The sequence below is a fragment of the Phyllostomus hastatus genome, unplaced genomic scaffold (genome assembly GCF_019186645.2).
Source record: "Phyllostomus hastatus isolate PE091 unplaced genomic scaffold, TTU_PhHast_1.1 phas_contig_159, whole genome shotgun sequence".
NCBI classification, from domain to species: domain Eukaryota; kingdom Metazoa; phylum Chordata; class Mammalia; order Chiroptera; family Phyllostomidae; genus Phyllostomus; species Phyllostomus hastatus.
In genome coordinates this window covers 3,545,659-3,570,944 of record NW_025333640.1, presented here as the reverse complement: position 1 = coordinate 3,570,944, position 25,286 = coordinate 3,545,659, and the positions used below count along the sequence as shown (strand labels likewise).

The 25,286-nt window shown below is 53.3% G+C and overlaps 1 protein-coding gene across 3 annotated transcripts in view; it reads right to left on the bottom strand.

The window, feature by feature from the left end:
• The window catches only part of GNG7 (G protein subunit gamma 7), a 118,622-nt gene that overhangs the window by 37,470 nt on the left and 55,866 nt on the right, over positions 1–25,286 (bottom strand). The window contains exon 3 of one of the 3 annotated variants that reach the window (XM_045830971.1): positions 9,682–9,848. The exons of the other annotated variants lie outside the window; for them this stretch is intronic. The gene's annotated coding sequence lies outside the window, so the exon portion shown is untranslated. The remainder of the gene's footprint in view (positions 1–9,681; positions 9,849–25,286) is intronic. 3 annotated transcript variants of the gene reach the window in all.

Below are 25,286 nucleotides of genomic sequence, written 5' to 3'. Positions count from 1 at the left end.
TCCCCTCTACTCGGGGCGTTGATGCTTGGGAGTCCAGCTTCTGAGAGCACGGCGGGGTCCCTGTACAGATGCTCCCAGGGACAGGACTTGGAAGCAGGCCCCCGCAGAACGTTTCTGGTCTCCCTGTGTGGCCTTGCGTGGCCCTGTCCCCACTAGGGCCCCGTCACTGTCACCTGGTACAGTGTCTGCTCCTCCACAATCACTGGGACTGGAGACCTTGGCAACTACTAACCTACTTTCTGGTCATTTCTGCTGGTGGGGTTTCAAAGTGATACGATTCTTGCCAGCTGGCAGCAGCCATGAAATACAGGAAGCCCATTCTCTTTCAGCAAGCACAGTCCTTCAAAGCCTAAAATATTTACTCTCTGCTTTTGCCAAGTGATAGAATATTATGCAGCTGTGAAAAAAGGAGGCAACCTCTATGAACCGATGTGTGAAGTTCCTGAAAGGAATTACGTTGTGCTGAAAGGACATCTTTAATTTAACAGACACCACGCAGATCACAGCCCGGGCTCATGCACTGATGGAGGGGCCGGCCAGAGGGGAGCGCTGAGAAGATGCAGCCCTTGGCTTGGGTCCCGGCCTCTCCCATTGGCCCGTCCTTGGCCAGACCGCTTCTCAGTTCTCTGCGGAGTGCTGTTTAACACAGAATAAATATTTACCTCCCAGGTTTCGTGTGAGGGATCAAGTGAAACACAGTTGGGAAGAGGCTGGGAAAACACTCTGTGAATGTGACAGACTGCGGGTGGCTGGGAGCAGCTGCTGAGGGGCTGTGGCCCCGATCTCTGAAGCTCCGAGGAGCTGGGAGCACCCCAAGATGGGGGATGCCTCCCCTCACCTCCACTCTTGAGTCTAGCCAGAGGCTGTTACATCTGTGCTGGGTGAAACCCAGGTAAAAGCCACCCAGCTTCCCCCCTGCTGTGGCCCCCCACCCCCTCTCTGGGGGTCCCTGCGGTGCCTGTGCCCACCCTACCACCCTGCCCCGATGCCCACCATGCGGGCAGGGCACACATATCGGTGCACACTGAGCTAGAGCCTGCCACGGGCCTCTTTCCAGGAAAGTGCTGCTTATTTTCATTTAATAAAAAAAAAAGCGCACTTTTGGACCACATTTTTGAGGGGAAAATAAGGGTGTGCATTGTACATGGGGAATACTTGAAATTCCTTGTATCTGTTCTTGTGTTTTGTAATTACTTGTTACATAAAATTTCTTGTACCACAATACGTTCAAAAGTAAATGCTAAAATTCTTTTATAATACAAAAAACAAGTACCTAACTGTAAATAAATAAATAATTGAATTAAAACATTAAAATGAAAGTTTTTTTTCCAGAAAGTTTGGGTCAAAAATGTGGGTGCCTATTACACATGGGGGTGGGGGAGCACATTATACACGGCCAAGTGCAGTGATTGTGGCAAAACACACACAACATAAAGTTGACCGTCTTGACCATTGTGCAGTGCACGGCCCAGTGGCCGTGAGCACAGTCACACTGTTGTGCCACCACCAGCGTCTCCAGAACTCCCCCACCGTCCCAAACTGACACTCTGTCCCCATGGAACTCTGCCTCCCCCGCCCCCAGCCCCCTGACTCCCACCATCTACTTCCTGTCTCTGCGGATCTGACTCCTGCAGGGACCTCCTGTGACACGAGTCACACTGTGTTTGTCCTCCTGTGTCTGGCGTATTTCCCTGAGCGTTCCCTAAAGTCCTCCAGGCCCACTCACGCTGTAGCGGGCGTCAGTGTGTCCTTCCTTCTGAGAGTGAGTCACACTCCATTCTTTGGACAGGCTGTGTTTTCTCTGTCAGCTCCTCTGTTGAAGGACACACTGTCTCGCTGTCGTGGGTGAAGCTGCTGCGAACATGGTGAGCAAAGACTCCGAGTCTCCGCTGTCAGTGCTCTGGGTCTGCGCCCGGAAGCAGAACTGCCCGGTCACCCGGTGACTCCGCCCTCAGGCGTCCAAGGAACCACCGGACACCATGGACTATTTCCCGCAGCGGCGGCGGCGGCGGCACCACCACACATTCCCACCCACAGCTGTGCACAAACGAGGGTTCATCCCTTCACAGCCGCACCTGGTGTAAGCCCCACTGTGACCGGAGCCCGGCGTCCTCATCTGTCAGAGCGGCCCATGGGGCTCCTCCCGCAGGCCTGTGGAAGTCCCTGTGGAAGGCGGTGTTTGAATGTCAGGCTTTGTTTTGCTTATGGGGACGACGGTTGGCTCTGAGCTGTCAGAAACTACAAGAAATGCTGGTTGGACTTTGTATTTTCTTTTTTCTTTAAAGATACATTCTTTTAAAAAATATTTTATTTATTTATTTATTTTTAGACAGAGGGGAAGGGAGGGAAAAAGGGAGAGAAACATCACTGTGTGGTTGCCTCTCCTGCGCCCCCCTGCCCCCGCCCCACTGTGGACCTGGCCTGCAACCCAGGCATGTGCCCTGACCGGGGATCGAACCACTGACCCTTTGGTTCGCAGGCTGGTGCTCCATCCACTGAGCCACACCAGCTAGGGTTGTACTTTGTCTTCTGTGATTTTCTTTTTTTTGACCACCCTGAGTGCTGATCTGGAAAGCCGCCGGGTGCTGAACAAACCACGAGAAGAGACTCCACCCTCACACTCACCACCTTCATGCACACATGCACACGCAGACGCCCAAATACATGACACACACACACATACGTGTTCCTGGAGCAGGGGTCTCGGGGCTGGTGGCCTTGGAGACTGAGTTTCCCAGCTCGTGGCCGAGTCAGCCTGGGTGACGTGCAGGCACGCAGCCCGGGCGGTGCCGGAGGCCAGCAATGAAAACAAACAGGCCGGGGTGGGTTCAGCAGAGCAGTCTGGCCGCCTGCACGCGGGGCGCCAGGGTCTCTTCCTTCCTGCAGGGCCGCTGTGGCTCCTGGACACGTGCAGAGCCCACGGTGGCCGTGACCACCAGCACGGGAGGGGAGAGGGGCTAAGAGCAGTGCCGGCAGCCCTCACGTCCATCTGGAACTCAGGGGCCGCCTGCCCTGCGCTCGCTCGCCCCGCACAGTCACGGGGCGCTCCCTGTGTGCACAGTTCTGCAGGGTCCAGTCCCAGGCCTGCGGGCTGGGGCGCCGGGCCAGCAGACTCGTTTTCTGCGCTGCACGTGTAACAAACTGCCACGACCGTGGGGGAAGCAAGCACTACCCAGTCAGTGTCTCCTGGTTTGGGGAACAGGAGTCGGGGCACCGCTGAGCTGGGGGCTTGGCCCCGAGCCCCAGGAGGCTACTGTCTCGCCAGAAAGGCCATGGGAAGGACCTGCCTCAGAGTCCCCTCAGGTGGCTGGTACAATCTGCTTCCTTGTGGCTTCAGGACTGGGGTCCCCCGCGTTCTCACTGGCTGTTTGCTGTGGGTCACACTCAGCAACGAGAGGCTGCCCTGGGGTGCTAGCCACGTGGCCTTCTCCTCTGATCCTTTTACAATGTGGCAACTGACTTCTTGAAGACCAGCAGGGGGTGGTGGCGGCGGTATTACCACAAGCCTTATATGTACATATATGCACATATGTAGTATGCATGCAAGTATAAACACACACGAGTATTTTATATATTTAATATATTTATGTAATTATATATCTATATGCATATATTACCTATGTATTTATATGCACACGATGTTATATATACTGTATACTTTTTAAAAAAAGATTTTATTTATTTATTTTTTAGAGAGGGAAGGGAGGGAGAAAGAGAGAGAGAGAAACATCAATGTGCGGTTGCTGGGGGTCATGGTCTGCAACCCAGGCATGTACCCTGACTGGGAATCAAACCTGCGACACTTTGGTTCGCAGCCCATGCTCAATCCACTGAGCTACGCCAGCCAGGGCTATATATACTGTATACTTTTATTTATAAGTCTAATATTTATGCTAAACTAACATTCATTAAGATGCATATAAATATGTAACATATGCATCTAAATATACGTTTTAATATATTTAATATATACATTTTATAGTAGTATATATTCAATATTTATATTTTAATATATGCATAACACACTTTACCTTCATAAACACATAACACACATTTATAACACATATATGAACACATTTAAAGTACATAAACATGCTGTTTACACACATTCATACACACTTACTTGTACACAATATTACATGCGCGTGACACGCACACCTGTGAATAACCCCACAAGGCCCAGCCGCCCTCTCTAAGGCGCCACGGCACGTGGGCAGCTCCGCAACGTCACGGCGGGCAACGATTTTGGAGGTGAGGCTCCGAGGCTAAGAGATGCTGAGATTCGGCTGGAGGCAGAGACCCCCGCCCCAGCCAAGGACCCTCAGAGAAGGGGAGCTGCAGCCACAGGGCAGAGGGTGGCGTGTGGGCTCCCCGCAGGTACGCAGTTTTATAAGGTCATTTGTATTTTTCTGTCGGGTTGAATCACTTCCTGAATGCTTATCTTGGTTCTTTGCGGAACGAGGCGGAATATAAACAAACCAACCCCAAACTGCACTCAGGCATGAGCAACAAGTGGCCGGTCTGGCAGGGCTGAGAGCGTTAGCAAGCAGGGTCCCCTAGGGGCTCGATGCAGCACAGCCATGCAGCCCATCAGCCCGGGGTTCAGAGACCTGAGCGAAAAGGCCCTGTTTGAGTCCCCGTGAACCACGCTGGCACTGGGGACACGGACGGGGCCTGGGCACTCTCTGTGGGAGACTGTCCCGGGCGGAGTGGGGCGCTGAGCAGCGTGCCTGGCCTCCAGACTCAACGCCAGGGGCACCTCCAGTTGTGACAGCCACAGGCATCCTGGGACTTCGCCAGAACCCTCTGGGAACAGAATCGCCCCAGGTGACACACCCTGGGTCAGAGGCTTCCACTGACCCCCGGAGGCCACGCACATTTAAATACAAACACCGAGTGGGTGGAGAGAGGAGGTGACTCACGGAGCCCACACAGCCTAGTTTACACCCTCTGGTCTGGGTGTGTGTTCTGGTGTCGACTGTGAGCTTAAGGGTCTAAAACTCATTTTTCTCAAATTATTAACAGAGTCTGTCCCCCTGACACTGCTGACACTGGAACCAGGTCACTCTCTGGGGGGCGACCCTGGGCACCGTAGGGGTTGAGCAGCAGCCCTGGCCCCACCCAGGCAATGCCAGGAGCTCCCTCCAAGAGCCATCGGGCCCGAAATGTTAACAGAATCAGGTGGAAAGACCCCGAGGTGAGGGATTTCCAAGTCACACAGCTGCGAAGAGGTGGAGTGGGCCCGGAACCCGTGCCTCCCGCCTCCTGGATCATGGGGCCGTGGGTCCCAGGCTGGCCGCTGCATGGAAAACAACCGGCCCTGGCCCGGCGCCAGTGTCGCTCGTCTGCGAGTGGCCAGGAAACGGCTGGGAGAGACAGACGAACACACACCCGAGAATGCAGATTGCACCTCTGCCCTGGCCCTCGCCCGCCTGCCACTGCCTACTCTGGAGGGACCAGTCACTCTGGGGTCCTACCACCTTAGACACATCTGGGCCACAGGCAGGGGAGACAGCTGTCTGGACGCACACAACCGTGTCACGTGGCTCTGGGTCATGCATTAATGAGAATAGAGGCCACTCCCAGCAGTAGTGGCTGCTATCCTGGGCTGAGGGTCACCCTCTCCTGCAGAGCAGCCAGCCAGGTGGGCATCCAGAGCTCTGGCCAGTGACTCACCTGGGACCCCACAGGCACCCATGCCCCCACCCAGGCCCCTGGGCTGGTGCCAGCAGCCAGGTCACTGGGGAGAAGGGAAAGCAGAAAGTGAAAGGGGGATGCTGGGAAAGCCGGTGGGGCACGTGCAGACTGTCCAGCAGGAGCTGGACATGAACCTGGGGGCTCTGAGACCTAGGCACACAAGTGGTTTCAACTGGGAAGCACTGGAGCGCTTGCCCGAAAGTCTGTAAGTGTTCACAGTGACAAGAAGAGGACACGAGCAGCTCTGCATACTGGTCACCTCCTTGGGGACACATGAGGACGAGCCACCTATCTAAGGGGGGAGGGCGAAGGATGCTTTTCCAGCCACCAAACAAGCAAAAATCCCAAGTACTCAGTAACTCTGGGTCTGAGTTTTCTGGGACCATCCATTTTGTAGCTTAAGACCACACACACTGATTCTCAGACAGCTCTGGAGGTCAGAAGTCCCAAACCCAGGCGTGGGCAGGGCTGGTCCTTCCAGAGGCTCCAGGGAGAACCATTTCCAGCCTCTTCCAGCTTCTAGAGGCACAGCATCCCTGGCTCGAGGCCCCTTCCTCTGTCCTCACAGCCAGCAGCGCAGCCTCTTCTGTCTCTGACTCTGACCCTCCCACCTCTCTCTTATGGGGACCCTGTGATGACACTTGGTCCCCTGAGTAATCCACAGTCATTCCTGTCTTAGGGGTCTTGATTTCATTCCACCTGTAAAGTCCCTTTACTATGTGAGATGACATGTCTGCAGGTCCTGGGACCAGAATGGGGATGTCTCTGCGGTCACTATTCTGCCTGCCGTACATACTATTCTAGAGAGGTTTAAAAAAAAAATAACCACCTATGTTTAAAATGAAGCCATCATAACAACTAGTGTGGCCTGTGGGGAGGCTGGGTGTGGTGTGATGCACTCTGTGAGTCTCGGGAAAGCCTGGTGTCCCCAAAAGTGCAAGCACCAACCGGCTCACAGGCCAGAGAACACTGGGCTCTGTCCTGAGCTGTCACTCACAGAGCCGTAACAATCTGACTCGTCCTGTGCTTCTGTGGGTGGAGGGGTAGGGTGACAGGCTAGGTTGTGTCTCACCCCCCACATTCGAATGTTGAATCCTAGCCCCCAGTGTGATGGTATCAGGAGGTGGGGCCTCGGGGGGGTGATTTGACCATGAGGGTGGAGCCCCCGTCACTGGGGTCAGTGCCCTTGCAACAGAGACTCCAGAGAGCTCCCTGGAAGCCTCTGCCACACGAGGACAAAGCAACTCTTTGCTAAGCTACATCTGGGCTTTTGAAAATCTTCGCATCTCCAGTGCCTGGCCCCGAGCAGACACTCAAATAAATGTTTGATGAATGAGGAAGGGAGCCATGGAAGGGATGTGTGTGAGATTAGGGACCAGACACTGCAGCTGAGCAGACTTCTGCTGATCCCCAGGGTCCTTGCCCACGACCTCTGCCCACCTGCACAGCAAAGCCCCTCCCAATCCCTTCCTTTCTGTTCCTCCCTCTAAATGCAGGGGACAGCCTTGACTGGTGTGGCTCAGTCGGTTGGGCATTGTCCTGCACAGTGAAAGGTTGCCAGTTTGATTCCCGGTGAGGGCAATTGCCTGGGCTGTGGGTCGGTCCCAGGTCAGGGTGAGTACAATAGCAACTAATCAATGTTTCTCTCTCATATTGATGTTTCTTTCCCTCTCTTTCTCCCTCTCTTCCTCTTTCTCTAAGAATAAATAAAATCTCAAAAAATGTATAAATGCAGGGGATGGAGGCAGGACACATCCCTGGGCCTCTAGGAACTCATCTTTCCTTTCTCCTCTTTAGCCCCAAATCAGGTCTCAAGGAAGATTCGACAGGAATCTTGTAGAATCCATTGCAGCCTTCCAGGCCAGAGCGCTCTCCTGGGCATTCCCAGCCTGACAAGACGTTAATCTATCTTTTTTTTTTTTTGGCCCTTCCTGGCCCACTACGGAGTTTTTATTAGGGACAAAGCCCCCAATAATGAGACAAAAACAACAACAGCAGCAATAAAAAGGACAATCTAGGTGACAGTGTGATGTGGAGGTGGGTGGCCTGGAGAGGTGGGCCTCAATGCTCTCACTTGCAAATTGCCCAGGAGGACTCTCAGGAGGGCTAAGTTCTTAAACCACAGGAGGTGAAAACCGGACATCACTGTGGGTGGGGCTGCCCCCACCCCTGGTGTTCTGCAAACACAGCAGCACTGTTGCACCTGCGGCTCAGCTCCCACTGCGCCCTGAATGCTGGCTGCACGCGCGGCTTTGTCCCCTGTAGAAATGAGGCTTCCCGCTCGGTGTTTATGGGCACTGCTGTCCTTGGGGGTGGAGACCATGAGACATGTCCCTCCAACCTCTTGACGGGGGTTCCGCTCACTCCTCATCACTCAACAGATGTGGGGTCGAAGAGCGGAGCCCAAATCACAGAGGATGCAGCCCCGCCCACAACTTCAGGCCCGACCGGACTTCACGGAGGGGGCCGACGAGGGAAAGCTGGAGGACAAGGTGAGGGGCGTCAGCTCTCTCTGTTTCTGCACCCCTTCTAGAAGCCATGCATGGTCACAAAACTTTAAAAATGAACTGTTAACAAAGAACAGAAACAATCCATGAAGGCATTGTAAATGACCATTACGAAAAATCTCAGACTACAATACAATGAGATGTTACTCTCAGCCTTTGATCCCGGGACAGCGACCCCTGGAGCCAGGGGGAGTCCTGGGGGGCGGGGAGACGTGGCGACGCTGAAGGATGGAGTGGGGGCAAGTGACAGAATCCGGGTACAGATTGTAAGTTAGAAGAGATCGTGTCAGTGTGAAATCGCCAGATTTTGGTAACACTGCTGGGGTCCTATAAGAGAGTGTCCTTTTTCCCAGTCAATATTCACTGGGGTGTTTAGGGGTCAAGGGCATGATGTCTCCAGCTTAACCTCAAATGGCTCAGAAAAAATTAAGATGCATATGTGTATGACTGCGTACATACAACTGTATGTATACAGGTAACTCCATGACTACATGCGCTATAAATGGGACTCTGTACATATGCACACATACTACCCATAGACCTATAGCATACATACATGTACACACATGTGTACCCAAACACACGGAGAGAAGAAGGAGAAGAATGCAAATGCAAGCAGCTGGCACATGTGGATATAAAGTTCCTGCACTGATCTTGCAACTTTCCGTCATTTTGAAACTACATTGAAAACAAACAGAAAACGTCTGGAGACATATTTTAACAGCAGTCGTCTCTAGGCATTTGAATTTTTCCTAATCTTTAAAAAATTGGGATATTGCTCACATACCACATAATTCACCCTCTCAAAGTGTACAATTCAGTGATTTTTGGTATCCTTCTTTAAACCTTTGTGCATTTTCTGAAATTTTTAAAAACCACGAGCATTATAACTTTTACCAATAGGGGGAAAAAACTACTTAACTGGCCCCTGACCTTTCACCCCTCTACAAAGTAGATCGAGGGTTGGGTCAGGCATCTTGAGAGTGTTGTGACGGCATGAAAATGACCTCAGGAGAGGCACAGAGTGAGGCCCCTCAGATGCCTGGCCGCCCACCCGAGCTGGGGGACAACGGCCCCTGTTGGTGCAGGTGCCAGGCTGCTGGCGCTTCCCACCTTCCGGGGCGACTGTCCCCTCCCTGAGGGGTTTCTCATCTGCTCAGCAGGCCCATACATTTGAAGCAAGGGCCACACATGGAAGCCTCCTGGGGTGGCATATCTGCCTGGGAAGCCACAAGTCAGGATACCGGAGTGTCCACTGGAACCCCGCTGAGGCTGAGGAACAGGGTGAGGTGGAAAGGACAGGCACAGGCCCTGGGGTGGCTCGGCCAGGGTACAAATCCCAGTCCTCACATCTGCCCTCCAAGGGCCCTTGTCTTTTCTGAGCCTCTGTTTCCTCAGATGAAGAAGGAGACAGAGGGGTACACACAAGTCCACCAGCGGGAACTGAAAACAAAGACTGCATTCGGACTCCACTGACCTTGAATCCTGACTACAGCAGTGAAGCCTGACAAGCATGGCTTTGGCTGAGGGATCAAGGTCAATATCACGGTGATGAGTCATGGTGACATGGGACTCTGGAGATGCCAGGACAGGAAGGGACCTTCATGCTGGGGTCTTCCTCCCAGACCCATCACTCATTCCTGTCTAACCGAGAGAATAACATCAGACAAACCAACTTAGGGACTTTCTACAACATCCCTGACCATCTTCCTCACAACAAAGCCACCCAAACAAGGGAAGTCTGAGAAACTGGCACAGCCCAGAGTGGCCAGAGGAGAAGTGACACCCGAATGTCAGGCGGGACCTGGGACAGATAAAGGACATTAGCAGAAAGGCCAGCAATGTCAGAGTGGACAGAGTGTCGTCAATGGTAACGTGCCGATGGGCATTTCTCGGCTGTGGTGATGCCCCTCGGGGGTGACGGACGCCAGCACCAGGGGAGGCTACGTGACGGGCCAAGGGACACTCTGCCCTGTCTTTGCCACTTGTCTGTAAATCTAAAACCATTTAAAAAAAAAGTTTACCTAAAAGATCATCATCGTTGGCAACATGCTTCCTGATGGCTTCATTCCGCCCGTCCCCCAACAGCACGCTTCCGGTGGACAGGAAGACGGCCTGATGCCAGAGCACGTCCAGTTAAACGTCCTCGAGCTGTGTGATGTCTGGGGACGTCTGTGGTTATCACAGAGGGGGGCGCTCCTGCCTCGAGTAGGTGAGGCAGGGGATGCTGCCCTCAGCGCCCCACAGAGCCCAGGAGAGCCCCCCAGGAATGAGCCGGCCCCAGTGTCTGTGGCGCTGAGGGACGAGGCCTGCCCGAGGCTTCAGGAAGCACCAGCCAGGGTGTCTGGCCTCTGGGGCTCAGGGCTGAGCCGCTGAGATGTCCACCCGGCTGGGGAGCCCAGCCGTGCCCAGCTTCATGGAATGAGGATTCAGTCTTGACACCAGCCTCTCCTTTCCTCCAAACAAAAGGAGGGGACAGATGACGGGACAGTCAGGGACCTGGAGAAAGGGGACTCTGGCATGGCTTTGTCCCATAGACATTTTATCAGTGCAATGACGTGTATAAGGCCTCTGGACCGCACAGAGTGGTGAACAGGTCAGATGCACACTGACCTCTCCGGTGCACAGCCCCAGGAGGAGCGTAATCCCACAAATGCAGCATCAGACACTGTGATGACTGTTTTGAAGGGAAAATGCATAGAGTCATGAACGCAATGCACTGGGGTCCTGATTTCACTTGGGGAGGGTCAGGAAGTGACTTTTCATTGAAGAAGGGGGTTTAGGAGGTGCAGAAGCCGAGTGGGGGTACACGTTAACCCACGAGCCCAATGGACGCAGTTTCATCTTTTGGACTTGCTGGCTGACACACAGGGGTTCACAGGCCAGCAGTGGGGCACTGGGACCCAGCTGGGAGGAAAGAGAGGATGCCTCTCCAGGCCTCTGGGCCTTACAAAGTGGCTGCCCACCTGATTTCAGGCAACCGGCCATGAGGCAAGACCATGGGCGCACTGTCTTTGATTTCTGTGGGGGCTTCCAGGGAGGAAGTGCTGGGACTCTGCCCCGTGCTGTCACTGGGCGGAAGCTCCCAGCGGGGGAGCTTCCCCATGCTATGCCTCCCAGTGCCAGGCCCCGGGCCTGACATGCAGGGTCTGTTTTCCCCCTGCCAGGGGCGCCTCCAGGGTCTGTTGACCTGCGTGGCTTTGGCAACCTTCTTCCACTCAGGTCTCTAGTGACCTTTTTGCTTTACATGTCTGCCTTTTAAATAAAAACATTTTATTCTGAAATCAGTATAAAGTCACAGGAAGTTGTGCGCGCGTGCACACACACACACACACACACACACACACACACGCACACGGTGCAGGAAGTCCTATGACCCCTCCCGTAGCCTCCCCTGATGGTGACATCTTGCACAGTGGATACCACTGCCACTGTCTTAGTTGACTCAGGCTGCTGTACGAAAACACCACAGACTGGGGGGCTTAAATAGCAGGCATCATTCCTCCCAGTCCTGCAGGCTGCACGTCTGAGGCCAAGGTGCCAGCAGTGTCAGCTCCTGGTGGGGACTCCCTTCCTTGCTTATGGATGACCTCTCCTCACTGTGTCCGCACACGGCGACAGGAGGAGGAGCTCTGACCTCTTCCTCTCCTTATAAGGCCACCAATCCCACCTCAGGCACCCATCCTCACAGCCTCGTCTAACCCCAGTCACCTCCCCAAAGCCCCACCTCCTAATATCATCCCACTGGGGCTAGGGCTTCAACATATAAATTTCGGGGGAACACAAACATCCGATTCATTACCACCAGGAAACCGACATGGATATAACCCACAGAGCTCGTTCAGGTGGTGTCCCTGGTTCTACATGCATGCATTTGTGTGTGTGCTCGCTCGCACGTGTGTGCGTGCGTGTGTGGAGCTCCTATGCAACTGTGCTGTACGTGCAGCTTCATGCCCCCCAACCACTGTCAAGGTACGGGACGGTTCCAGGACTTCCCCACGCTATGCCTTTCAGCCACACCCTCCTCTTTCTCTCTAATCCACCCCCAGTACACTGATTGGCCCTCAACAAAGTATCAGCAAACCGAATCCAGCAATATGTAGAGAAGGCTCCACACCACAGCCACATGGGGTTTATACAAGGAATGAAAGGTTGGCCTGGCGTTCGAAAGCCAGCCAACGTAATGCACCACGTCAACAACAACAAAAAAGGACAAAGTTCATGTGACCAACTCCATAAATGCAGCTGGAGGTTGACAAATTTCTGCCTCCCCTCCCCCCGGGATAGAAACAACTCGGCAAAAGAGGACTGGAAGGGAACTTCTGCCAGCTGATCAAGCACCTCCAGGGAAACCCTGAAGCCACGATCACAGTTGATGGTGAAAGACTAAATAAATGCCTTTCCCGAGACCAGGGACAAGACCAGGGCACCCATTCTTTTATTTATTTTTTCAAGATTTATTTATCTTTAGAAAGAGGGGAAGGGAGGGAGGAAGAGGGAGAGAAACATTAATCTGTGGTTGCCTCTCGCATGGCTGCCACTGGGGACCTGGCTCACAACCCAGGCATGTGGCCTGACTGGGAATCGAACCAGCAACCCTTTGGTCTGCAGCCTGGACTTAATCCACTGAGCCACACCAGGCAGGGCCAGGGCACCCATTCTTGCCACTTCCACTCAACGTTGTCCTGGAAGTTCCAGTCATGGCAGTGGGGCAGGAAGACGAAATCAAAGATGTCCAGACTGAACAGGAAGGAGGAGAACCACGTCTCTACTTGCAGACGATATGACCCGGTATAACATGTCCCCAGCAGACACTGCGCATCAGTGGTGCGAAGCTCAACAGGCTGCTTAGAAACCTGGAGGCCTCTGCAGTCCCAGCTCTTTCCTAAGTTTGGAGGAGGTGCGGGAGGGGGCTGGAGGGTATGACGGGAGTCCTGCTGAACTGCAGCTGGCCTTTGCATCCTAATTAGCTCTCCCGAGGACAACCAAAGGGCATCAGATGAAAGATTACACTGAGATAAGTCCCTGACGGGCTGTCTGCACAGAAACAGGTAGTAAACAGACCTCTTAAAACACGTCATGAGATCTTTTTGCCTTTAAAAAAAAAAGTCAACAGCTGACGAGGGCGGTCAAAGGGCCTGTTCCTTGGCTGGGAGGAGTGTGGGGACAGAGGGCAGCTGGAGCTGGACACCGGCCCTGTGGGAACACTGTCCCGTCAGGGGCCATATTTCTTCTCCAGCCTCCTCTGACCTTCATTCCAAGCTGCCTGCTGACGTATCTATTCTTGGCTGCTTCTTGGGAACCCCAAACTTCGGGCAACCAACTCGTCCTGGTTTTAGCACTCTGAGTCTTGTGTCCTGGGAACGCTCAGCCCTGCAAACTGGGACAGTGGGTTACCCCGTCAGCTCCTCCAGCGGGTCATCATTCCCCACAGGCTCTTCTGCTTGCTGCGTGGCACCGCCTTTCTCCCTGGTTGCTCAGGTGCGACACTGGGGGTGCTGAGCCATCCCCGGGGCCTGCTGCTCCTCAAAGCCTCCCATTTTCCTCTAGACCTCCCCACACTGTCCCTGCCTCTACCGCTTCAATCCCATCCCCTACTCTTGTGTCCCGGCCATGGGCGCACGCAGTAAGGACGATGAAACATTGACCTGGTGCCCCTGGACCCTGGGCACGGAGGGTCGTATAATGTCTGTGACTGCCACAAACACACTGCAACGCTGATGAACCCTGAAAATACCATGCTCAGTGAGAGGAGCCAGACACAAAAGGCAACACGGTGTGTGAGCCCACGTATGTGACGTGTCCAGGACAGGTAACTCCAGAGACAGGAAGGGAGTGTGTGGTTGTCAGGGGCTGGGGAGAGGAGTGGGGATGAGCCAGGGGTGACTGCTAATGGGGATGGGGTCTCCTTTGGGGTGGTGAGAATGTTCTGGAACTGTTTAGGTAGTGGTGATGGTTGTAAACTCTGTAAATATACTAAAAACCATGGAATTTTATACTTAAAATGGTGAGGTTTATAGTATATAAGTTTTCTCAATAAAACTGTTAGAAAATAAATGATAGGTAGTAACGACAGTATCAGAGGTTGGGCCCTTCATCCAAATGGGGTTTTGGAGCACATTAGTTTTTAAAAGTATCATTAAAAAAATGGAAGTGCTATGGAAAAAATAGAACAGGTAAGGGAGAGAAGGAGGTCAATTTTCAAATTCATCAAGCATATAATCGTTTTCATATGTTTTTATAGATGAAGAAACAGGCTTAGAGATGGTAGAATTATGTGAATTACAGCTTGATAAAACAGTCTCATCGGTTCATCTGTCCATCCACACACGTAATGGAAACGGCAGAATTGCAACTAGGACTCAGAACTTGTGAACCACAGTCCATACTATTCTTATCCTTTTAAAATGTCAATACCTATTTTATTTTTCAAAGTTGAACACAATTGTACATTGTTCCCTGGATTCCTGATGCTCTTGGTAACCTAGCAACTCGACATCACTTAGAGAACACAGCAGCCCAGAACATTCTTGCCCAGAACATTCGACTCAAAAACAAGCATTCCGCATTCAGCCGGCCTGTGTGAGCCAGTGATGTTAAAAATAACCTCCCCACCTTGCCACTGCGTGCAAGATTTGTCGGGCACTCCTACGTGCTGGTACTATTTGGCAACATGCTACCTTGCCTCCACTCGTCCTATTTTCTCTCCCGTAAGATGGCAGCAACACATGCAGGCCTCCACGCTGCTGCCCCCGTGCAGAGGGGCTGCTGCCCACCCACCGCCAGCGTCTTCAGGGACCGGGCTGGCCTGCAGAGCTTCAGGGTAAACCTTGCTTTGCCAAAAAGCCCTGGTTGAAATCAGTAATAGCGTTTTAGACAAAAATGGGATTTCTGCTGCTTTTTCTTTTTTTAGTATTTTTAGATTTTTCTAGTAAGTTGTTGCTTTTATAATTTGAAATCACAGATAAAAGGGCGCTTAGGCCAGGTATTGAGGTGGGTGACTGGAACCTGCATGCACGGCGGGTGGAACTGTGAAACGGGGCAGCTGCCACGAAGAACAGGACGAAGTGCCCTCGAAAGGTGCAACACGGACTAGCCACAGGACCCAGCAATGCATGTCTGGGTCTGCACCTAAAATAACTGAAAGCAGGGTCTTGAACGTATTTGCACACTCATGTTCACAGCAGCATGGGTCACAACCGCCGAAAGGTGAAAGCAACCCCAATGTGCATCGGAAGGTGAGCAGATGAGCACAGTGCGACCACAGAGAACTACTGTCATTCGCTGTTAAAAGAAGTTCCGACACAACGCGGAAGAACCTTGAGGAAATCACGCTCAGCGAAATAAGCCAGACGCAGAAGGACAAATCCTATGTGACTCCGCTTCCATAAGGTCCCCAGAGGAGTCAGATCCACAGAGACAGAAAGTAGAGGGTGGGAGCTAGGGGCTCGGGGAGGGCGATGGGGGCTAGTGTTTAATGGGGACAGAGTTTCAGTTTGGGAAAACGAGAAAGTTCTGGAGGTGGTGGAGGTGGTGATGTCTGTACAATAAAGTGAATGGACGTAATGTCGCTGACCTTTATACTTAAGATGGTTAAGATGGGCCCTGGCTGGGGTGGCTCGCTGGGTTGAGCACCAGCCTGTGAACTGAAGGGTCACCGGTTCAACTCCCGGTCGGGGCAAGACCTGGGTTGCAGGCCAGGTCTCCCGTCGGGGGATATGCAACAGGCAACCTTCTCTCACACATCGATGCTTCTCTCCCTTTCTTTCTCTCTCCCTTTCCCTCTCTAGAAAGTAAATAAGTAAATAAAATCTTTTTAAAAATGGTTAAGGTGGTAAATTTTATGCTATATGTATTTTAATAGGAAAAAAAAGTGTATGTGTGTATAAAAGGCCAGGACCCTCCAAGGGCCTCCTCGTCAGAGAAGAGAGACTAGACAAAAAACCCACCCAGTGGGCAGAGAGAGATGCAGTAAGGTTGCCCGCCTCTCTCTGAGACTACAGGGCTTCTCTGAGGATTGGCAGCCACAGTCCTGCTCTCACCCCAGTAACTTGGAACCCAGAGCTAAGAAACCAACATAAAATGTGGTCCCACACACTTAGGGAACCTACGAGAACCCAAACCACCACGAAGGGACATGGCCTCAAGCCAATCCATCGGGGTTCAAACCCTCCCAAGACTCTGAATTAAAACCTGTCTGCTTCTTGTCCACACATCAAAGACCACGAACACCCACCACGCTCCCAAGCTCGGGGGGGGTTGCGTTCTGGGGGATGGGGCTGCCATAGATTCCCTCTTTCTCGTGCCTGGATTGCTAGATTTATTTATAAATATATTCTCCACGGGGGGTGGGGATGGGGATCAATTTTCGAGGAAGCGGAAAAAACTTACTCTTTGTAGGCATGAAGCCCCGCCGCGCAGATAGAACACAAGCAGATGCCGCACCTGTGCTATTATTAACATTGCACAGGGGGCCTGCGAGAATTGTTTCTTACCAACTCCTTGATTACCAGAAGTTCAGTTTTTCCCAGTAACGAGCCACCTGTGGAGGTGAACAGTTGAGGTTTTTTTTCAAGTATCACTATGAACTCATAACGTTTCAAGATATGAAGTGTCTCCGTCCACCGCTGGCCTTGTTCTTTCTGATGAGCGATTAGAAGACAAAGCCGTAAAAAGAGTCCCGCGGGGGCGACCGGGAAAAAGAAAACACAAGGCTAAGAAAACACTGATTTGTATTCAGCTGGTATCACTTCTGCATTAATTTATTTTTTAGTAAAAGGGAAAAACTGGGAGCTGGAGGAAAAGGTCACCTCGCTTTGGCTGGAAATAAGTTGTTTCGAGAAGCATTTCCAAAAATGGGAAGTTGAGTTTGCAGAGTACCACGAGCACTGGTGACGGACAGGGGCTGCAAATAAGGGGCAGGCCTGCCTGGGGGAGCGGGGCCCCGCTGTTGGCGGGGAAAACCAAATGCCACGGGGGCGTGTGGACACCCGGGCCCTGCGGGCTGTGCAGGCGGGGAGCGGGAGCGTGCTTTCAGGGGCAGTTCTGGTGCATGAACGCCACGTGGTGGTTCATGAGATGGCCAGCCCGCCGGCCCACTGTCCTGGGCTGACCTCAAGCAGCCCTGCAGCTTCCCTTGCTGACTTGGGGAAGGTCTGTCTTTTGGAACATCTCTGCTGAGATATGAGGTTTCAGTCTCACCAAAATAAATACTACAGTGGCGCACCCCTTCCTGTAAGCAGGGGCTCTGTGAATCCAAACAGACCAGGCAGGATCTGAGAGCGTGTCCTCAGTCTCCATGGAAGCGAGCGTGCCCTGCCAGCTTCCGGGGTGCAGAACGCAGGTGCTGGATCACGTCGCGTCCTGCCTCAACCCTGCGGCAGATGTTCTGCCTCTCCAGTGGCATCAACTCTGAGGATGCCTGGGCATTTCTCTAAGGTTAGGCGATCACTGAATGCAGGTTTGATCTGAAACAGTGAAGTTGGGAGGCAGCGGGGAAGCCCTGGTGGGAAGGCATCTGTCACAAAGGAAGGAGCCTTGAAACTCCGAGATGCAAGGACCCCAGGGTGGGGAGTGGTAGCACAGAGTGGAGGCATGGCCACCAGGGCACACTGCAGATCTCAGACCCCGAGAACTTTCTAGAATACAATTCTCCTCTCAGCACTGCTGACATTCAGGACTGGGTCCTTCTGTGTGGCCCTGTCAGGGGCACTGGGCGGGGCGGGGGGGGGGCACTGTTCAATAGCATCCCTGCCCCCACCCACTTGAGGCCAGGACACCCCCAGTCATGATAACTTCAGATGTGCGCCCAAATGTGGCCCAGTGTCCCCTGGGGGCAGGATCACTCCAGATGGGAATTCTGGTCTAGAGGAACTCATGACGCGCGAGCAAGCAGGTCCCTGTGCTGATTGAGTTCCAGGAAAGCCCTCTGTGCACCTACTGAAAGTCTGGTCTGCTGCTCCTGTCCCCTAGCTGCACAGCCCCAGGCAGGCCAGCCCGCTCCTCGGGCCCCTGGAGCTGTGTGGTCAGCGCCCCACGTGGTGCTTGCTACTGGAGAGGCCAGAGTGCGGACGGATGAAAGGACAAACACGGAGTGCAGAGGAGCGGACATGGTGATGCGGGGCAGTCCAGCTGACACCCCAGTAAGTAATATATATGCTACATCCTTTTCCTCCGTCTGCAGAGAAGGTACACAAATGGCCAACAATCACATAAAAAGATGCTCAACCTCATTAGTTACCAGGGAAATGCAAATCAAACCACAAGGAGATGCCACTTCACACCCACTGGGACAGTGGAACCAGAGAGACAGACAGTAACGGTGCTGGAGAGGATAATGAGGACAGGGAGGACGGGGAGCCCTCGTGCACAGCAGTCGATTAGAAACTGCGACGGTTCCTCAAAAGGTTCAACGTGGAGTTTCCATGTGGCCCAGAAGTTCCACTTCCAGGTATCTCCCCAAGAGAAATGAAAACCTATGTCCACACAGAAACTGGTGCCCACAGTGGCACTGTGTACAATAGCCAGAGAGTGCCAACAACCCAAGTGACCATCAACACATGAATGGATAAACACAGCATGTCCATTTATGCACTGGAATATTACTCAGCCATGAAAAAGGGAAACACCGGCACTCGCTACAACATGGAGGGACCTTGAAAACATGGCGCTCAGTGAGAGAAGCCAGACACAAAAGGCCATTTATGTGAAATGTCCAGAACAGGCAAAGAGACAGAAAGTTGGTTCTCGGTTGCCAGGGGCTGGGGGAAGGTGGGAATGGAGAGTGACCACTAACAGATACGGAGTTTCTTTCCTAGCAGGGGACAATAACGTTCCAAAATTGAACTGTGGTGATGGTTGCATGACCCTGAATATACTAGCGACCACTGAGTTGTACACTTCAAATATGTGGCCTGGGTAGTATCTTAATAAATCTGCTACATAAAAATACATGCATCACTACAGTGAGAAAGAATCATGGGGGAGGACATGTGAGAGCGAGTGCAAGGGGCACATGGGAACTCCCTGTACCTTCCATTCAGTTTTGCTGTGACCCTGAAACTGCTCGAGAAAATAAAGTCTACTTTTTAAAAAAATGACTGAGGGCCCCAAACAGCATGCATTAAAAAATTACCTATTTCTGCCCTGGCTGGTGTGGCTCAGTGGACTGAACACTGGCCTGTGAACCAGAAGGTGGCCAGTTTGGTTCCCAGGCAGGGCACATGCCTGGGTTGCAGGCCAGGCCCCAGCTGGGGGACATGTGAGAGGCAACTGATTGATGTATCGCTCACCAATGTTTCTCTCCCTCTTTCTCCCTCCTTCCCCTCTTTCTAAAAATAAATGAAATCTTTAAAAAAAATTACCCATTTCTAAAATTTTAGCACGACTATATTTTTTAAATAGAAAGTAACAATTTAGCCAAAAAATTTTGTTTTAGGGAGAGGAGGGGAGTTGTTTTGCATGTTTTCGAATCTTCTTCATGTCTGGCTTAACAGGAAACAGATGGACTCCCCTATCAGCTACTGTGCTCCTCCGTGGCGACGGCACACTCACGTAACTGTGGGAAAGCTCCACCGAACACCAGCGAGGCAACGAGGGCGGACGACGCCAACAGCGTGTCAGCGTCAGTGCGTGAACAGGAAGAACTCTGCACGCAGACTTCTCTCCCTTTTAGGGATGGAAAATGAGCCCACGGGAGGTGTGTGCGCTGCCCACACCCACAGAGCGCAGCAGCAGGAGTAGCTCCTCCAACCTGCTCCATTCTGTCCAGGTGGTCTGGGGTACATTTGGCACTCGTGCCATCTCCAGAGTCCTTGGGCATAAATAAGTCACCCCGGACGACCTCGACTCAGGGCGACCAGCACTGAACCGCCCCGCTGGCCCAGCCCTGTTCTCAGAGCAATGCCATGGCGTCCAGCTACAGCTCCTGCTGACTGGCAGAAACATGTGTGTACGTGCAGCATCCATGCAGTATACGTGTCTGTCGCCCTTGCTCTGCTGCCCATGTCTCTGCTGCTGGGCGGCAGGAAAAGAGAGACGTCTGCAGGAAGGGAACTGATGTCACCTCCCCAGTGCAAGATTCTGTCAAGGAAGAGAAAAGGCAATGGCATCCTGGACAGTCCTTCAGGCTCCTCCAAGGAGCATTCCGGAGGCACAGCCAGGAAGGAAGCCCGCTAGGCCCGAGATGTGCTTCTGATGGAGGCTGAATCTTCTGCAGGCTCTGGCTTTCCTCTACTCGCCCCTGACACTCTTGCAGAGCTACAGCCTCCCTTCTGGGCCCTCAGCAGGAGCTGCCAGCAGAAAAGAACAGCCTGTGTGTCGGCTGCACATTACACCAGCCCCTCCAAGTCAGCAGAGACGATGAAGGCACAGCTGGTGCAATGGGTCTGGGAGCTGCAGGGGCGCCTAGGGCGGGGCCCTGAAGCATCTGAGCACAAACTCCGATGTAATCGTAACAGCATGTGCTGCCTCCAACGGCATTCTGAGAATCTAAATTAATCCCAGACACCCCGGCTACAGCGCAGAAGCTGATGTGGGCCCCAGGCAGCGGGCCACCCAGTCTTCTCAGAGCAGAATTGCCTTTTATAGCCAGGTTGATGGTTAACAATCAGAAGGGGTCAAAGGGCGAGAGAAGTACTAGATGTGCAGGGCCAGGAGACCTGCTAAAAGCTGAGACCCCAGAGCCTAGACCCTGGGCAGGTGCTAAGCACAAAGGCCAAGAGGTCACACGGGTCCTGGGGCTGGCAAGGGCGGGATGGCAGGGCCTGGGTGGGCATCCTGTCCTGTACTCCATACGGCACTCTGAGGGCGGGTGCTTTGCCCACCTTCTCTTATTTGTAAAGAGAGGGGTGACATGCTTTGCGCCACCTGGCAGAGCTGAGGTGCAAAGGCAGACGTGCTGTGTCCCTCCCATCCTGCTGGCTGGAGAGGAGACCTCTGTGGCTCTCCAAGCTGTATACGCCAGACGGAGGGGCCTGAGGGCTCTGACTGTCCTGGGCTCCCAAAGGCAGACTCAGGGCAGTGTTTTCAGAGCCTGCAGGGGAGACTGCCTAAAAGCATGCAGGGCTCACGCTTGTGGGGTGGCGGCTGATTTTAGGAAACCCAACTATCCAGAGAATGTGAGTGGCCAGCTGGGGAGTAGCCTCTGCCTCTGGGGGGGGCGGGGCGGGGTGTAAGTTTGTTTTTACTCATTGTGCACAGATTTTTCTTTCAGTTTTTGGTAGGGCTGCAGAGCTGGGAGGAATGTCAGTGTTTGTCTCACCTCGATTCATTTCACAGATGGGGGAACTGAGCTGGTAAGTTGGGCGTTTTTTGTTTTTTATGGTTTTGGTTTTTTTTTTTTTTTGAGAAATTGAAAGTTTCTGCCCTTGCCTCGGATGGTTGTGTGAAGGCCTTTCCCACGCCCTCCACATCTCATTGCATCTCGAGGGTCTGTGCCTCCCACCCGCCATGGTCAGGGATGAAGTGTGGCCTGCTGAAAAGCTTTTCCCAGAGAGCTGAAGGATAACAGTGGGAAGAGTGAAATCCAGCCGTGGCCTCCCTCCCCCTGAGAAAAAGCTGGCCACGGGGTGGCCCAAGGAAGGCCCTGCACTTTGAGGGTGAGTTAGGTACAGTCCCCAGCATGCAAACCTTCTGTGCCGTCAATCTTTGTTTCCTGGGGCTGCTGCACCAAATCACACTGATTTGGTGGCTTAACCCAGCAGAGATTTGGTCTCCACGGCCCTGGAAGCCAGAAGTCTGAAGTCAGTGTTACAGGGCTATGCTCCGTCTGAAACCTCCAGGGCAGTGTCCTTCCTGCCTCTCCCAGCTTCTAGGGGCTCCAAGCACCCCTCAGCTTACGGCTGCATCACCTCAACCCCTGCCTCTGTCGTCACCTGGCTGTGTCCTCTGTACGTGTCCAGTCACCTTCTGCCTTCCTCTTCCAGGGACACTCAGGACTGCCTTAGGGCCCACCAGGATCAACTCCATCACAAAGGCCTTAATTTAATCACATCAGCAAAACCTTGGTGTTGGCAGTAACCTATTGATAGGTTCAGCGATTCAGGACCTGACACTTTTGGGGGCCACTCTCCAGGCAACCACAACGCGCCTTTTCAGGGTAAACTCATGTGCTTACAGGACAGGCCCCACCCCCAACGCGGGCCAGCGGCCAGGAGGGCTCTGTGTGGGGATATGTTTCTAGGAGCCGGGGGGAGAGAAGGCAGCTGCAGCAGGAGCACCGGTGGCACTGTCTTTCCGGAGGACACCCCGAAACGAAGACAAGAAGTTTCCCATTTGGACTGACGAGAAAGTTCCAGAACTAGATAGCAGGGATGGATGTACAATGCTAATGAGGTGCCACTCTATTTTTTTATTTTTAAAAAGTTAAAAACATATGTGTTTTATTGATTCCAGAGAGAGAAAGAGGAAAGGGAGGGGGAGGGAGAGAGAGAGAGAAACATCAGGCGGTTGCCCACACGCACCCCGACCAGGGACTAAACATGCGACCTCGGCACGTGCCCTGACCAGGGACCGAACCCGTGACTTTTTGGTCCTCGGGGTGATGCTCCAACCAACTGAGCCACACCAGCAGGGAAAGTTGCCCACTGTAAAAAGATTAAAATAGTAGCCCCCCAAAACAAATGAAGATGAGAAACTAAAATTGCCTGGAGTCAGCCTCCATCAGGAGCTCAGGCCGGCACTGAGGCAGCAGTGCTGTGGCCAACTGCACGGAGGTATCGGGGTCGTGCCTGGCAACCACCAAAAGCAGGTGAGAGGCTCTCTGGGCCGCCCCCACCGTCACAGCGCTACCGAGACGGGCGGCAAAACCGGTTGGTCCCAGCCGGCAGCTGGCAGCCGGCAGCCAGCGGCACACCGGCAGGCAGGCGTCACCGGGGGCTCAGCAAGTTCCCGGGGGTCCGAGGTGCAGCTCCTCGAGCGGGCACCTCAGATCAGGTGGCATTTGAGAAGAAAGGTTAGGCTGAGCCTAACATGACAAAGAGCAAACCACAGTTTCAACCCCCAAAGTCAGGACGACGTGCAGGTGGAGAGGAGGTGGAGGGGAGAGGAGGAGGACTGCGGAGGAGAAAAACTGAAACCTGAGAGTGAGAACTGATTCAGCAAAGGTGCTGCCCACGCATGACCTTCGCTGTGAAAAATAGAAACACCGCGCCACGCACGAGCAGGCCTGTGAACCAAAACGCCACACGGGCCAGGGAGGCCTCTGCGCGCGCACACACGTGGACAGGTACAGGCTCCACGTCAGAGGCAGATGGACAGGCCTGAACCGTGGGAGCTGAGGGCACAGCACACAGTGACCTACCAGTGACGCAGGCTTGTAATCTGAAGACGGACAGCTGGCTCACGTGTCCCCAGAGGCAGGCACACCTGTGCTGTCTTGAACACATTCCAGGGACTCGAGGTGGGAACCCCGGCAGAGCTCTCCCTGCTTCCATGGGATGTCCTGGGCCAAGGTGCTTGGGGCTTTTTAAAGCAGAACCACTCACACCTGGCAGGTGCATGTCTGTGTCCGGTACCTGCCTTCACACCTGCATACCTGCAACGGTGGGAGTGGGGAAGGGGGGTCTTGCAGAACAGGGAGTGGCACTCGACATGGTAACAGAACAGAAGAGGGCACTAAAACACCCAGGGGTCAAGGCAAATAATATTTTAACACACTGTCACCAAAAAGAATCAAAACAAAGGACAAAACCCAGCACGCACCAAACATGGGTAGTGCTGGTAATGGGCCGTGCTGGAGACCCACGCTGGAGCCTGACCCTGGAGGGGCAGCCAGTGGGGCTGATCCTGTCTTGGCTTAAAAATGTGCAACTTGGCTTATCATAGATGTTCGCATTGGTTTTGGATTTTCAGTGGAAATCATAAATAATGTCACAGGGTTTTATACCCTGGCCAGGCGGCTCAGTTGGTTGGAGTGTTACCTGTACACCAAAAAAAGCTGCAGGTTCGGGTCCCGGTCAGGGTGCACACAGGAGGCAACTGATGGATGTTTCTCTCTCACATCAGTGTTTCTCTCTCTCTCTCCCCCCTTCCTCTCTCTCTATAATCAATAAAACAATATCTTCAGGTGAGGATTAAAAAAGTGTTTTACTTTGACATTAAGTCAAATTAGAATTAGATCAAATAAATAAAATGAGCTCAAATTAATTACTTTTAATTTTATACTAAAATATTATATGTCTTGATCACTGAGGTATTTAGTATGCCCTGAGATTTTGTGTGGACGCCTCTCCTGCCAGCCCCTGGCCCCAGCACTGGGGTTTGGGACCCCAATATCTCTGAAAGGGGATCCCCAGCTCCCTTCCCTGAGCCGTGTTTTGGCCATTTCTAGAACCCTAGTTGTGCAGAGTAGCTGATGGGTTGTAGTGACACTTGCGCAGCTTGTCCCCATGCCCAGCACCCAGAGGGGTACCATGCGGGAACCTCGGCCAGGCTGCAGGACCTGGAAGGGGTCGGCACAGCCCGGAATGACCTGGGTGGAATAGGGTCCAAACTGGGGTTCCGCTACTGTCTCCTGTTAATCCAAAGCGGAGGGAGTGAGCAGCAGCTGGCGTTGTTCTCCGAGGCCCCACTTCCTTGTCAATGAGACAGGGATGACGAGAAAGCCCGCGGTGCTGGGGTTCTGGGAGGAGGACAACGCTGGGCAGGTGCAGCTTCTCAGCAAAGCCAGACCCTTCTCTGTCTGGGCCTCCCAGGGCCCGCAGGACAAACTCCCCAGAGGTGTGGGCTCAGGACAGGAGGTCCCCAAAATACTTGCAGTGGGATGCACCGTGCTGTTGAGAGTGAGGTCCTTCTAGACACTCCTGAAGAGAGCCCTGGGTGGGGAGGGGGAAGATGAGGAGGCCCCGGCCTCTCCCCAAGTCAGCAGAGCCTCCCTCTGAGAAAGTTCTGCCACGGTGCCACCCTGCGAGGCTTCGAGGAAGCACATCAGCACTTTCTTAGAAAATCATTTGTTCTGCAGATGGCACCAGCCCTGCCTGGCCCTGAGCTGTGCTCAGGGAGTGCGGCCAGGCCAGGTCTGCCTCCGTCCTGGTGCCCGACTCCCCTTCCTCCTCGGGCCAAGTGGAATCCCGGCTCTCAGGA